We start from the raw sequence: 12722 nt of genomic DNA, 5'->3' as shown, positions 1-12722 counted from the left end.
TAATACTATGTCGTCAATGAACGTGAAGCGTGCGGACCCTATGGGTTCGAGAATGATGTAGACATGACCGAGACACTTCTCCGGTCAATAACCAATACCGGACCTGGATGCCCATATTGGTTCCTACATATTCTACGAAGATCTTTATCGGTCGAACCTTTATGACAAAATACATAGTTCCCTTTGTCCGACAGTATGTTACTTGCCCAAGATTCGATCGTCGGTATCTTCATACCTAGTTCAATGTCATTACCGGTAAGTCTCTTTACTCGTTCCGTAATACATCATCTCGTAACTAACTCCTTAGTCACTTGGCTTGCAAGCTTCTTGTGATGATGTATTACCGAGAGGGCCCAGAGATACCTCTCCGTCATACGGATTGACCCGAGTATCTCATATTTCACAATTTCATTAAAAATGGCATTTTCTCAAGTTCAATCAAAACAATTTTTCTCTTTTTGTACAATATTTGTCACATGCTTCTTGTGTTTTATTGTTTGCACTTATACCAGATATATTTGCATTTGTTTTAACAACGGTTCCCATGGCAATGCGCATGGTGTCATCTAGCTTTTATACATATAGCACACAAAAAGTTAGTTGACATAGATTTTTATTCAAAAATGATTTAAAAATATTACATTTTGTTGGGTATATATTATACATGTACTACAGTGTAAAAAACTAGTAGGTATGAGTGAAAGCTACACGCTAAAGACCATTTCAATATCGAAAACATCAATTATTTGTGGAGAAATGAATAAAAATAGATGTATCTAGAACTAAAATACATCTAGATACATGCATTTCTCCGACAAGTATTTTCGGATGGAGCAAGTATTTCTTAAGCATCGGTCTTTATATATTAATTACTCCCTCCGTCCCAAAATAAGTGTTTCAACCTTAGAACAATTTTATACTAAAGTGAGTACAGAGTTGAGACACTTATTTTGGGATGAAGAAACTATTATTTTTGCATGGTAATGTTTCTCATTTATATAATAAGAATCATAGTACAAGTCACGTACATATCGACATGGCAAAACTGAAAAGTAAGTAGAAAGTTAGTTTTTTGCACAAAGGAACACCAGTCAAGAAGTAAAAACTACAAACAAGACCGAAGAATGCTCCGAGCTTGACACCGACGGCCGTCGCCTACCTCTGGTACCACCATACTAGCCAGCAAAGCAAAAAACGTATCACCTCCACACTCGAACTTGATGCGGCTCCATCGCTGATATGCAGCTTTGCGGACCTCCAAGGTGGCTCGCCAAAGACGAAACCATTACTGTTAAACGAATCAGACCGGGGCAACACCCTAGTCACGCCATCGAACTCTAGATCTGGCTCCCCCACACGACCAAGACGTCAGAGGAGTAAACCATATCTGCCACGAACCCAGCACACAATCCATCATCTTCCAGATGCCACCGATGCAAACCACAATTTGCATCCGCTCCTGGACTACCTCTCAAGCTGCGCTGGAGCAAACATCTTTGCAATGGCGGAGCCCGAGGACACAAGTCCACCGTGAAGATGATGTCTCTACGACGCCATCCTGGCTTGAACAGACTGGTTTCCAAATCCATCCCCAATCATAGGACCGATTGCCTCGTCAAAGTAGGATCTGAAGAATTTTTATTCAGCATCACCATTGCCGCTGTCGAAGCCACGGCGATGAACAACCTAAAAAACCTAAACTATGAGAGTCTAAAGCCTATCCACATGCGTCACTATAAAAAAAAGACACTTCCGTGATGATACATGTTTGTCACAGTAGGTCACGTTTTCTGTCATGCATGTACGTCCATGACGATTTTTTGACAGAATCAAGATAGTCATACCTGTGCTGTCGTAGAAGTGTTCCATGACATTACCAAAATTATCATCACGGAAGTGTCCACTTCCATGACGATAAATCGCGTGTCATAGAAGTGCTTTCGTCAAGGGTGACCGACACGTGGTATCGACCATAACGGCTCGCCGTTAAGCTATTGGGTCCGGTTTTAGATCCGATAACCCATTAACAGCCCGGACCAATGGGGATTTTCCACGTGTAAAATTCTTATTGGCTGACGGAACCACGTGTCAGCTCCTCGTTGGGACAGATGTCGTCCACTCATTGGACAGGAGGCACCTATGATACGTCAACACGTGGCACGACCCAATAGAGGCCCATTCTGGTGAAAAGGCCGGCCCAGCTAAAGGCCCACCATGTTTTTCAGACACTAGTGGGCTGGCCCGTTAATAGCCTGCCATGTTTTGGGTCAAATTGAGGCCCATATCAGATCAGGCCCATTCACAGCCTGCCGAGTTTTGGGCCAAATTATGGCCCATATCGGATCAGGCCCGCTAACAGGCCACTGTACCTTTGGGCCCATTCTAAGACATGTTTGTATTTCAACCTGTTAAATGCCCGTTTACCAGTTCGGCCCGATAACAGTTTCGGCCCGTTAGCGGCCCGTGGAGTATCTGGGACGTTGTCGGCCCGGTTTAACTTTGGGCCATTTAACGGCCCACGCAGAAACTGGGCTATTTCTTGTCCGAAGTAACTTTAGGCCTCTTAATGGCTCGTAGTCATCGTGAATAAATTTCAGCCCAACTGGCCTATCGGCCTGTTAATGGCCCGTGTAACAGTTGGGCCTAATTACAGCCTGCGTTGAATCCGGCCTACTTACAGCCCATCTGATAATGGCCCGTGACACTTTTGGGCCTATGGCCCGCGTGGATACCGGCCTGCTTAAAGCCCATAATTTTATTGGGCCAAACAGGCCCGAGATATATTTTGGCCTATTAACTGCTCGTCCTATATGGGTCCAACATGGGCCTTAGGCAGTTTCGGCCTATATTGGCCCGTGAATTTTTCGGCTCAACGCTAGCCAATCTAGGGTTTAGCCTGTTAAAAGCCCATGGTATTCTCTGGCCCAGCTGGCCAGAACTTTACTCGGCCTGTTAAAGGCGGGAAACTACTATAGGTTTAGACCTGCTAATGGCCCAAGATGATTATAGGCCCACGTTTTGGCCCATATGAGTAACGGTCCGGCCTGAAGACCGACAACACTGAGATCCACCGAACCTTCCAGCCTAAATTACAGCATACCGACCAAAGAATAAACCTAGACTATACAATAATGAATTTACGGCATATTACATCCACTGGGAATCAAAGTTCCCTACCAGTGATAATAAAGCGCAACATGACCGCGGATTGCATACACTGGGCATCAAAGGTCGCCACCAGTGCATATAAACGCGCTGACAAAAGAATATATAAAACTAAGAGCACTTCAGAAGGCACTAGGCCTGGCAAGGTCGGGCCCCGCAAGCAGCCGAACAAGCTGATGAGACCTCAGTCGTGTCAATGATAGATGCTTCATCCCTAGCTGTATGGCACCATAGTACGCACGGCAGTCCCCTGACATCTTCATTATATCTTTGACTTCAAGTCGGAGCTGAGCTGAAGCAAGCCTTTCCGCTTTAAGTTGAGCATACTGAAGAAGTCGAACTGATTGAGGCAGCGACTGCACAGAGGTTGTCTCACACCTGCTGGTGAGTAGCTTCAACTCACTGTCTTCATCAAGACATGACCTTGGGGTCATCTCGCTGTCCTCAAGATGGTTTGGCTCACTATCTTCCCTAAAGTTCTGCCTGGCATAAGAGATACGACTCTGAAAGAGAAATAAGGAGACACGTAACAGGTTTCACAATTATATAAGCAAATAAATGGATCTGTTCTGCATAAGGAACATGTTTTTACAACTACAATTTAAAACTGGTAGTTGTTGCAAACATCCAATCAGATGTAAACAGCAAAGTAAACAGCAGTGGAGGAAATGATGCCTATCCAAATCTATACTAGAACAAAGTTTGAAGGCTTGAGAAGGATGAACTTACATTACATGTTAACACGGGCTGGACAAAGCCCTTCTCCATGTTGATGGAAGGATAATTCAATAAATTCCCCAAAGAAAATTCTTTATAAGCGTTGACATTATTCTACATTTTGCAAAGAGTAAATATAGATCAAATAATATTGGAAGAAACAGAGGATAATGAAGCTCAAGTGCAGACTGATGATACATAATCAAATAGCAATTAATTAAGTACAACGTTACAAGGCAAAAGGTACTGACAAGAGGAATGCAGACATCAACGTGTGCAGTGGCATTGGCTTTATTCAACATTTTGGTAAGAGTAAATGTAGATATGATAATTTGGAGAAAGTGGAGGGCAGGGCAGATAAGATGCAGAGTAATGCTAGACAATCAACTATCTCGCGATGCAAGTACAGTAATACCACCACCGTCCGTTATTACTTGTCGCTCAAATGGATGTATCTAGCACTATTAAGTTCTAAATACATCCAATTGATCAACAATTAATTCGATACAGAGGGAGTACATGACAACAGGTACTTACATGAGCAATCCAAAACTTCATAACCATTGTGTTAATTCTACATTTATCTAAGAGTAAATATAGATCTTATAATTTCAAGCAAAGGGAGGATAAAGAAGCGAACATTTACAGTGATGCTACATAATCAAACAGCAATGAGTGTAAGTATGCTGACAAAGGGCAAGAGGTACTGACAAGAGCAATGCAGAGCCCAGTATTGTCGTGAGATCCTATGATCCTTTGAGCAAGGAGATTCATCTGAAATTAGTTTTCATACAAGAGAGAAGGTAAGGCACATGCAGAAATTTAGGAGTTCAAATTTTGAATTGATATCATAGACAGTACCTGACGCTGGGCTCTCAGCAGTTCTAATAGGGGTTTGGCCACTGGAGTAGGGGTAAAGTGTGGTACAGTTGGGCCTGTGTTTTCTGTGGCTGCTGATCTATCTGATTTAACAGGTATCACTACCTTTTCCAAATACCTAGTTTGTACTCCTTGAGGATCTGCACTCACCCTCTTCCTTTTGGACATCTATTACGAAAGAACAACATTTGACTGGAAAAACATAGTATGACGACACATGGAATAGGTACAGAAAATGGATAGGTATGGCATATACTCATATATGATGCTTAAACTAAGCAGATGGTGTAACAAAGTAGAAGTAATGCAAGAGGTCAGATGCAAAATATGTGCGACCAATACAACCTTGCCAAGTTAGAGCAAGCACCTTGATGGGTGAATAAGATAGGCCATCCTCCACCATGCCAAGTTTGTTAGCCAGTGGATTGTTCCGCAATATTCCTCTCGTGCGCCCATTCTCATATTCATTTTGATAATGTTCAATACCTGACATGCATGAAAACATAAAAACAAGTGAGATTATCTTTGTAATGCAGAAGTGATTCTAATCCAATACTTCCTCCCTGTAAACCACTTTGTGCTATCTCTGCAATTCTTCTAAGAGGTGCCATGCATGCTGTAATTTGGTGTGTGCATTAATATAATGTGGCCTACTACTGAAAATATGAGAGCTCCAGAAGTGATGATACTTCGCAGATGACAGCTTCAACATATAGTAAAGAAGAACAAGTCGACCTGACCTGACAGATTCAAAATATACTAAGGGAGAATAACTCGACCTGACCAGTCGACCGCAAGAGAAGAGGATCATCTTAAAGAAGAGCAGAAGAGCAAGCAGATTGAAGATATTACAAGTCTTTCTATACAATGTCGGTTGGCCACCCATGATGAACCAGAGCGCACAGAGAAATACTATTCCTTCCGGTCTCTCCATATGTGGCTCACATGCATTTCGAAACTAAAGTAGGAACATTTAGCTGACCAATTAAACATCTCTCAGTTTTACTAATATCAGCATAATATCATATTTGAATTTGTACAACTAAGCTTGTTTAGCTCGATGGGTGGAGCAGTGCTATTACGACACGAACCACGTAGGCTGATCGTGGTCATCATAAAATGGGGAAACCGTAAGCATGATGAGTATAGTGTTGACCGTGGCAGTGGGATGGCAGATCTGAAGCTGCAAACCGCGCAAAGGGTAGTTAGCAACCGATGTTTGCTTTGAAATAACAACTAAGATTTGGTATGGACAAGAAAGTACAGTCAACAAGTGACAAAGAAATGCAATTCCGCTGTCTCTCTATATGTCGCGACATGCATTTGGAAACTCAAGTGGGACCTTTAGCTAACCAATTAAATGTGTCTGTTAACTAATATCGGTATCATATCACAATCATATTTGAACAACTAAGCTTTGGAATTTTGAGTGTTGTGTTGTTTAGTTTGAAGGGTGGAGTAATGCTAGTACGACAGAAAGCACCTACGCAGATCATAGTAGAGTAGATAAAAGGGGAAAACCCTAAGCATCAAGAGTAAAATCAGGAAAGTGGAACCAGCTAGATCAGTGGGTGGCGCACATGCTTTTCGAAACGAATATAGGAACATTAGGTGACCAATTAAACATTCTCTGTTTTAGTAATATGAGCATCATGTCAGATTCGTATTTCAACACGTAAGCTTTGGAATTATGAGTGGCATGTTATTTTGCTTGATGGGTTGAGGTCTCGAGGAGCAGTGCTAGCACGACATGTAGCAGTGAAGCACCTACGATGATGGTAGTGAATACAAATGGGGGAAACCATAAGCTTTACGAGGACAGTGATCATGCCATGGCGGATCTGAAGGTGCAAACCGGACAAAGCTACTTCGCAACCAATGTTTGCTTTCAAGTAGCCACTACGGTTTGGTACGGACAAGAAAAGTACAGTAAACAATTTACGATCTATTTTCCGGGTGAGATCAATAACTTAAGCACATATGGAAGAGTACCACCTCTCTTGGGACGCCGTGTAGGCCCCTGCTGATTCGTTGAGGGTGCTGCGGGTGCGATAGTTGTCGGCGGCAGGGAAGAAGACTTTAGACGGCAAACAGCCGGGTCGGGGGATAAATCATGTTGCCGTGGACGAGGCGGTCGTAGGAGCGGTAACAGCAAGGTGGACGACGGCGACGATGAAGCGAGACGACGCGATGAAAGGATCCTGGTCCGGCGCCGTGGATGAGAGACGTCCATCTCTTGCAGTGGACGACGGGGTAGGGGTAGCGGCTCTGGCAAGGTGGAGGATGGGGTGGCGGACGGAGGAGGCTGGCCGAAGTGGGGAAGTTGTCGTGGCGCCGACGGTCTATGAATGGGGAAATGGAGGGGGAGGGGGATCTCAAACTTTGGGACGCGCTTGTCTGAAATGTGGGAAACTTACGAACTTATCCCCCGTTTAAAATTTCGGACATCACGTCGGTTGGGGATAGGACGGTAATCTCGCATCTCCCAAATATTTTCCAGTAACGATTTCGGGTGAGGAGAGGGTGTTTTTCGCCCACGGTTGGCGCCCACGGTGTATGAACGGGGCTGACAGGTAGGGCGGTTGTGTCACGTGTGAGGGAAGTTACTGATACATCTCCAACGTATCTATAATTTTTGATTGCTCCATGCTATATTATCTTCTGTTTTGGACATTATTGGGCTTTATTATTCACTTTTATATTATTTTTGGGACTAACCTATTAACCGGAGGCCTAGCCCAGAATTGTTGTTTTTTTGCCTATTTCAGAGTTTCGCAGAAAAAGAATATCAAACGGAGTCCAAACGGAATGAAACCTTCGGGAACGTGATTTTTGGAACGAACATGATCCAGGAGACTTGGACCCTAAGTCAAGGAAGCTCGCAGGAAGCCACGAGGTAGGGGGCGCGCCTACCCCCCCAGGCGCGCCCTCCACCCTCGTGGGCCCCACGTTGCTCCAATGACGTACTCCTTCCTCCTATATATACCTACGTACCCCCAAACGATCAGATACGGAGCCAAAAACCTAATTCCACCGCCACAACCTTCTGTACCCACGAGATCCCATCTTGGGGCCTGTTCCGGAGCTCCGTCGGAGGGGGCATCGATCACGGAGGGCTTCTACATCAACACCATAGCCCCTCCGATGAAGTGTGAGTAGTTTACCTCAGACCTTCGGGTCCATAGTTATTAGCTAGATGGCTTCTTCTCTCTTTTTGGATCTCAATACAATGTTCTCCCCCTCTCTCGTGGAGATCTATTCGATGTAATCTTCTTTTGCGGTGTGTTTGTTGAGATCGATGAATTGTGGGTTTATGATCAAGTTTATCTATGAACAATATTTGAATCTTCTGAATTCTTTTATGTATGATTGGTTATCTTTGCAAGTCTCTTCGAATTATCAATTTGGTTTGGCCTACTAGATTGATCTTTCTTGCAATGGGAGAAGTGCTTAGCTTTGGGTTCAATCTTGTGGTGTCCTTTCCCAGTGACAGTAGGGGCAGCAAGGCACGTATTGTATTGTTGCCATCGAGGATAACAAGATGGGGTTTTTATCATATTGCATGAATTTATCCCTCTACATCATGTCATCTTGCTTAAGGCGTTACTCTGTTCTTATTAACTTAATACTCTAGATGCATGCTAGATAGCGGTCGATGTGTCGAGTAATAGGAGTAGATGCAGGCAGGAGTCGGTCTACTTGTCTTGGACGTGATGCCTATATACATGATCATACCTAGATATTCTCATAACTATGCTCAATTCTGTCAATTACTCAACAGTAATTTGTTCACCCACCGTAAAATACTTATGCTCTTGAGAGAAGCCACTAGTGAAACCTATGGCCCCCGGGTCTATCTTCATCATATTAATCTTCCAACACTTAGTTATTTCCGTTGCTTTTATTTTACTTTGCATCTTTATCATAAAAATACCAAAAATATTATCCCATCATATCTATCAGATCTCACTGTCGTAAGTGACCGTGTAGGGATTGACAACCCCTTATCGCGTTGGTTGCGAGGATTTATTTGTTTGTGTAGGTGCGAGGGACTCGCGTGTAGCCTCCTACTGGATTGATACCTTGGTTCTCAAAAACTGAGGGAAATACTTACGCTACTTTGCTGCATCACCCTTTCCTCTTCAAGGAAAAACCAACGCAGTGCTCAAGAGGTAGCAAGAAGGATTTCTGGCGCCGTTGCCGGGGAGGTCTACGCAAAAGTCAACATACCAAGTACCCATCACAAACCCTTATCTCCCGCATTACATTATTTGCCATTTGCCTCTCGTTTTCCTCTCCCCCACTTCACCCTTGCTGTTTTATTTGCCTTCTCTTTTTCGTTCGCCTCTTTACCGCTCACTTTGACGTAATGGCTAGTCCTTAATCTTCTCCGTTGTCTCCCGAAAATGAAGTTCTCAATTTTAAACAAAGGGAGGGAGAAAATTTAGAAGACGCTTGGTATAGAATTTGCAATGCTCAAAATAGATCTACCAGGAAGCAATCTTCTTCCGTTCTTCTCAGCAATTTTTATGTAGGCGCTAATCCTTGGTATAGATATATTCTTGATACCATTACCGGAGGGAATTTCTTGGGTAGCCATACTTTTGATTCTTATAATGCTATGATAGATTTGTTTGGCTCACCACCTCTTTTGGTTAATGGAACTATGTTAACTTTGGAGCATGTAATGCAAAGACTTGAAATTATTGAAAATAAATTTGCTACCGTAGAGTTAATTGAAAATCTGGATAAAAAGATCCACAACCAAATTACCCAATATGGATCTAAAGTAGGAGTCACTTTGAAAAATATTAAGGATAAGGAACCCATAGTTAATGAAAGAATAAATCAAGATTCCACTAGAATCGATAAACTTGAGGGTATCATTACCCACTTGGGAACCGTTTTTTCTTCCATAAAGAACACTCCAAGTCCTCCCACTAAAATTGCCAAGCTTATGTATGTTCCTAAAAATAAGGGTGGATCCTCTAGTAAGGAAACTGCGGATCTCAAATCTATAAGTATTCATCCCAATCTTTTTGCTATCACTAAGGAACCATTTGCTACAAATGAATTTTTCGATTTTGTGCCTAAAAGATTAATGATCAATAAAAAGAAAGAAATTCCTAAGGATGGTAGATGCCTCATTGAAGAATTACCTACCAAACATGGCAATACCTAGATCTATCCTTGCTTTTATGCCTAGCTAGGGGCATTAAACGATAGCGCTTGTTGGTAGACAACCCAATTTTATTTTTAGTTTTTTTTGCTTTTTGCTTCTGTTTAGGAATAAATATTTGATCTAGCCTCTGGTTAGATGTGTTTTTATATTTTAATTAGTGTTTGTGCCAAGTTAAACCTATAGGATCTTCTTGGATGATAGTTATTTGATCTTGCAGAAATTTCCAGAAACTTTGTGTTCACGAAAATAATTGTTAAAAAACACCAGAACGTGATAAAATATTGATTCCAACTGCTGTTGATCAATAAACAAATTACCTAGGTCTTCCTATTTTGGCTGATTTTTTGGAGTTCCAGAAGTTTGTGTTAGTAACAGATTACTACAGACTGTTCTGTTTTTGACAGATTCTGTTTTTGACAGATTCTGTTTTTCGTGTGTTGTTTGCTTATTTTGATGAATCTATGGCTAGTAAAAGAGTTTATAAACCATAGAGAAGTTGGAATACAGTAGGTTTAACACCAATATAAATAAAGAATGAGTTCATTACAGTACCTTGAAGTGGTCTTTTGTTTTCTTTCGCTAACGGAGCTCACGAGATTTTCTGCTGAGTTTTGTGTTGTGAAGTTTTCAAGTTTTGGGTGAAAGATTTGATGGATTATGGAACAAGGAGTGGCAAGAGCCTAAGCTTGGGTATGCCCATGGCACCCCCAAGATAATCTAAGGACACCAAAAAGCCAAAGCTTGGGGATGCCCCGGAAGGCATCCCCTCTTTCGTCTACTTCCATCGGTAACTTTACTTGGAGCTATATTTTTATTCACCACATGATATGTGTTTTGCTTGGAGCGTCTTGTATGATTTGAGTCTTTGCTTTTTAGTTTACCACAATCAACTTTGCTGCATCACCCTTTCCTCTTCAAGGGAAAACCAACGCAGTGCTCAACAGGTAGCAGTTACACATTTGCCCCTATTTAAAATATTAGCCTACATCAATTTCGGACGAGGAGAGTTTGTTTTGCCGCCCACCGTGGATGAATTGGGAAATGGAGGGAGAGACACATGTCTTTTGGACGAGCTTGAATCAAATATGTTTTGCCGCCCAGGTTTGGCGCCCACCGTGTCTGAATGGGCTCAGAGGCCATCGTGTCACGTCTGATTGAAGTTACTAGTCTATCCCTATCGACAACAGTGTAAGTCCAGTCGATAAGGATGTCAAGTGTCAGGGGTAGACAAATTTCCATCTCGCAAACACTTGCTTCGGGCTGCCCACAAATGATAGTGGGTGTTTAGCCGCTTCGTTCAAAACTTGGGAGAATTAGCCTTCACGTTTGCCCTGGGCCCTGGCAACTAAATCCAAATCCAATTTTTATTCGATTACGAATATCCACAAATAATTCTACGTTTTGTTATTTATTTCTTCAAAACCACAACAAATATTTATTCCACCTTTATATATGATTATGATTTAGAAATGCCATGATCTTCGAATTCAGTAGGTTGGATACACTTTGAGTCAAACAATTATTTCATCCAATACAATATGCTCACACGAAAAACAGTTCACCTTATGTCAATCATACAAGTAGTGAGGATTACCTGGCCTAAAAAATTCGGATCATTACAACTCATGGACAACATAGGGGGTCTTGCAACATAATCCATCCAGAGACATGACACAACATGCAAGTACAATAATCTAATGACAATTTCAACTGGTATCTAAAGAAGAACTGGGATTACACTGGGCTTCAGATAGCAGAAGCAGTAGGACCTCCTCTGTCTTCAAATGTAACATTCTTACTTCCTCCCATTCTTGGGTTGCTTGCATAATGCGTGCAACTAATTGCATGATTTCCAGCTCCAAGATTGAGATTACCTCATTCATGGCAGCCACACCATCTCTTTCTGCCTCTAGTAGAGCCTCAAGAACTATAATATCTGTGCTCAGACTGCTCTCCGGCGGTATTGCCTCTGAACTGCTACCATCTGGTAACATGGATGATGCACTGCTTCCACAAATAGATTTGGGGGTTGTACATTGTGTCCTACTGTGAACGGCATCCTGAAAGGTTTCCGCTAGACATAAGTAAGAGATGGTTATCGCATGATCCAGGCAGTAAGCTTACATGGTAAACACATATGAATTATTACCGAGCTTGACATACGAATTATGACTACTAGGACTAGAGCAAGCCAAAAACGCGCCGCTGTCACCCCCTCCTTATCGGCGATGGGAAAACCTTTGTTTTACATAGTCGAGAAGTCATTGTGCTAAGGCTCCACATGCTGAGGCGTTGAATAGAATGTAGATCCTAGTTTACGGAAACAAGTATCGATAATACGTTTGTATCTCCATACTTATATTTCTTCTCTTATAAAAAACCGAGTTGGTGATAATGGTATGCGTGCCATCTGTTGGGGAACGTAGCAGAAATTCAAAATTTTTTCTACGCATCACCAAGATCAATCTATGGATTAACTAGCAACGAGAGAGAGGGGAGTGCATCTTCATACCCTTGAAGATCGCGATGCGGAAGCTTTGCAAGAACGCGGTCGGTGGAGTCATACATGAAGCAATTCAGATCGCGGCCGAATCCGATCTAAGGACCGAACAACGGTGCCTCCGCGTTCAACACCCATGCAGCCCGGTGACGTCTCCCGTGCCTTGATCCAGCAAGGAGAGAGGGAGAGGTTGGGGAAGACTCCGTCCAGCAGCAGCACAACGGCATGGTGGTGATGGAGGAGCGTGGCACTCCAGCAGGGCTTCGCCAAGCACTGCGA

The sequence above is a fragment of the Triticum aestivum genome, chromosome 7D (assembly GCF_018294505.1).
Source record: "Triticum aestivum cultivar Chinese Spring chromosome 7D, IWGSC CS RefSeq v2.1, whole genome shotgun sequence".
NCBI classification, from domain to species: domain Eukaryota; kingdom Viridiplantae; phylum Streptophyta; class Magnoliopsida; order Poales; family Poaceae; genus Triticum; species Triticum aestivum.
Note: the sequence above shows the minus strand (reverse complement) of the source record.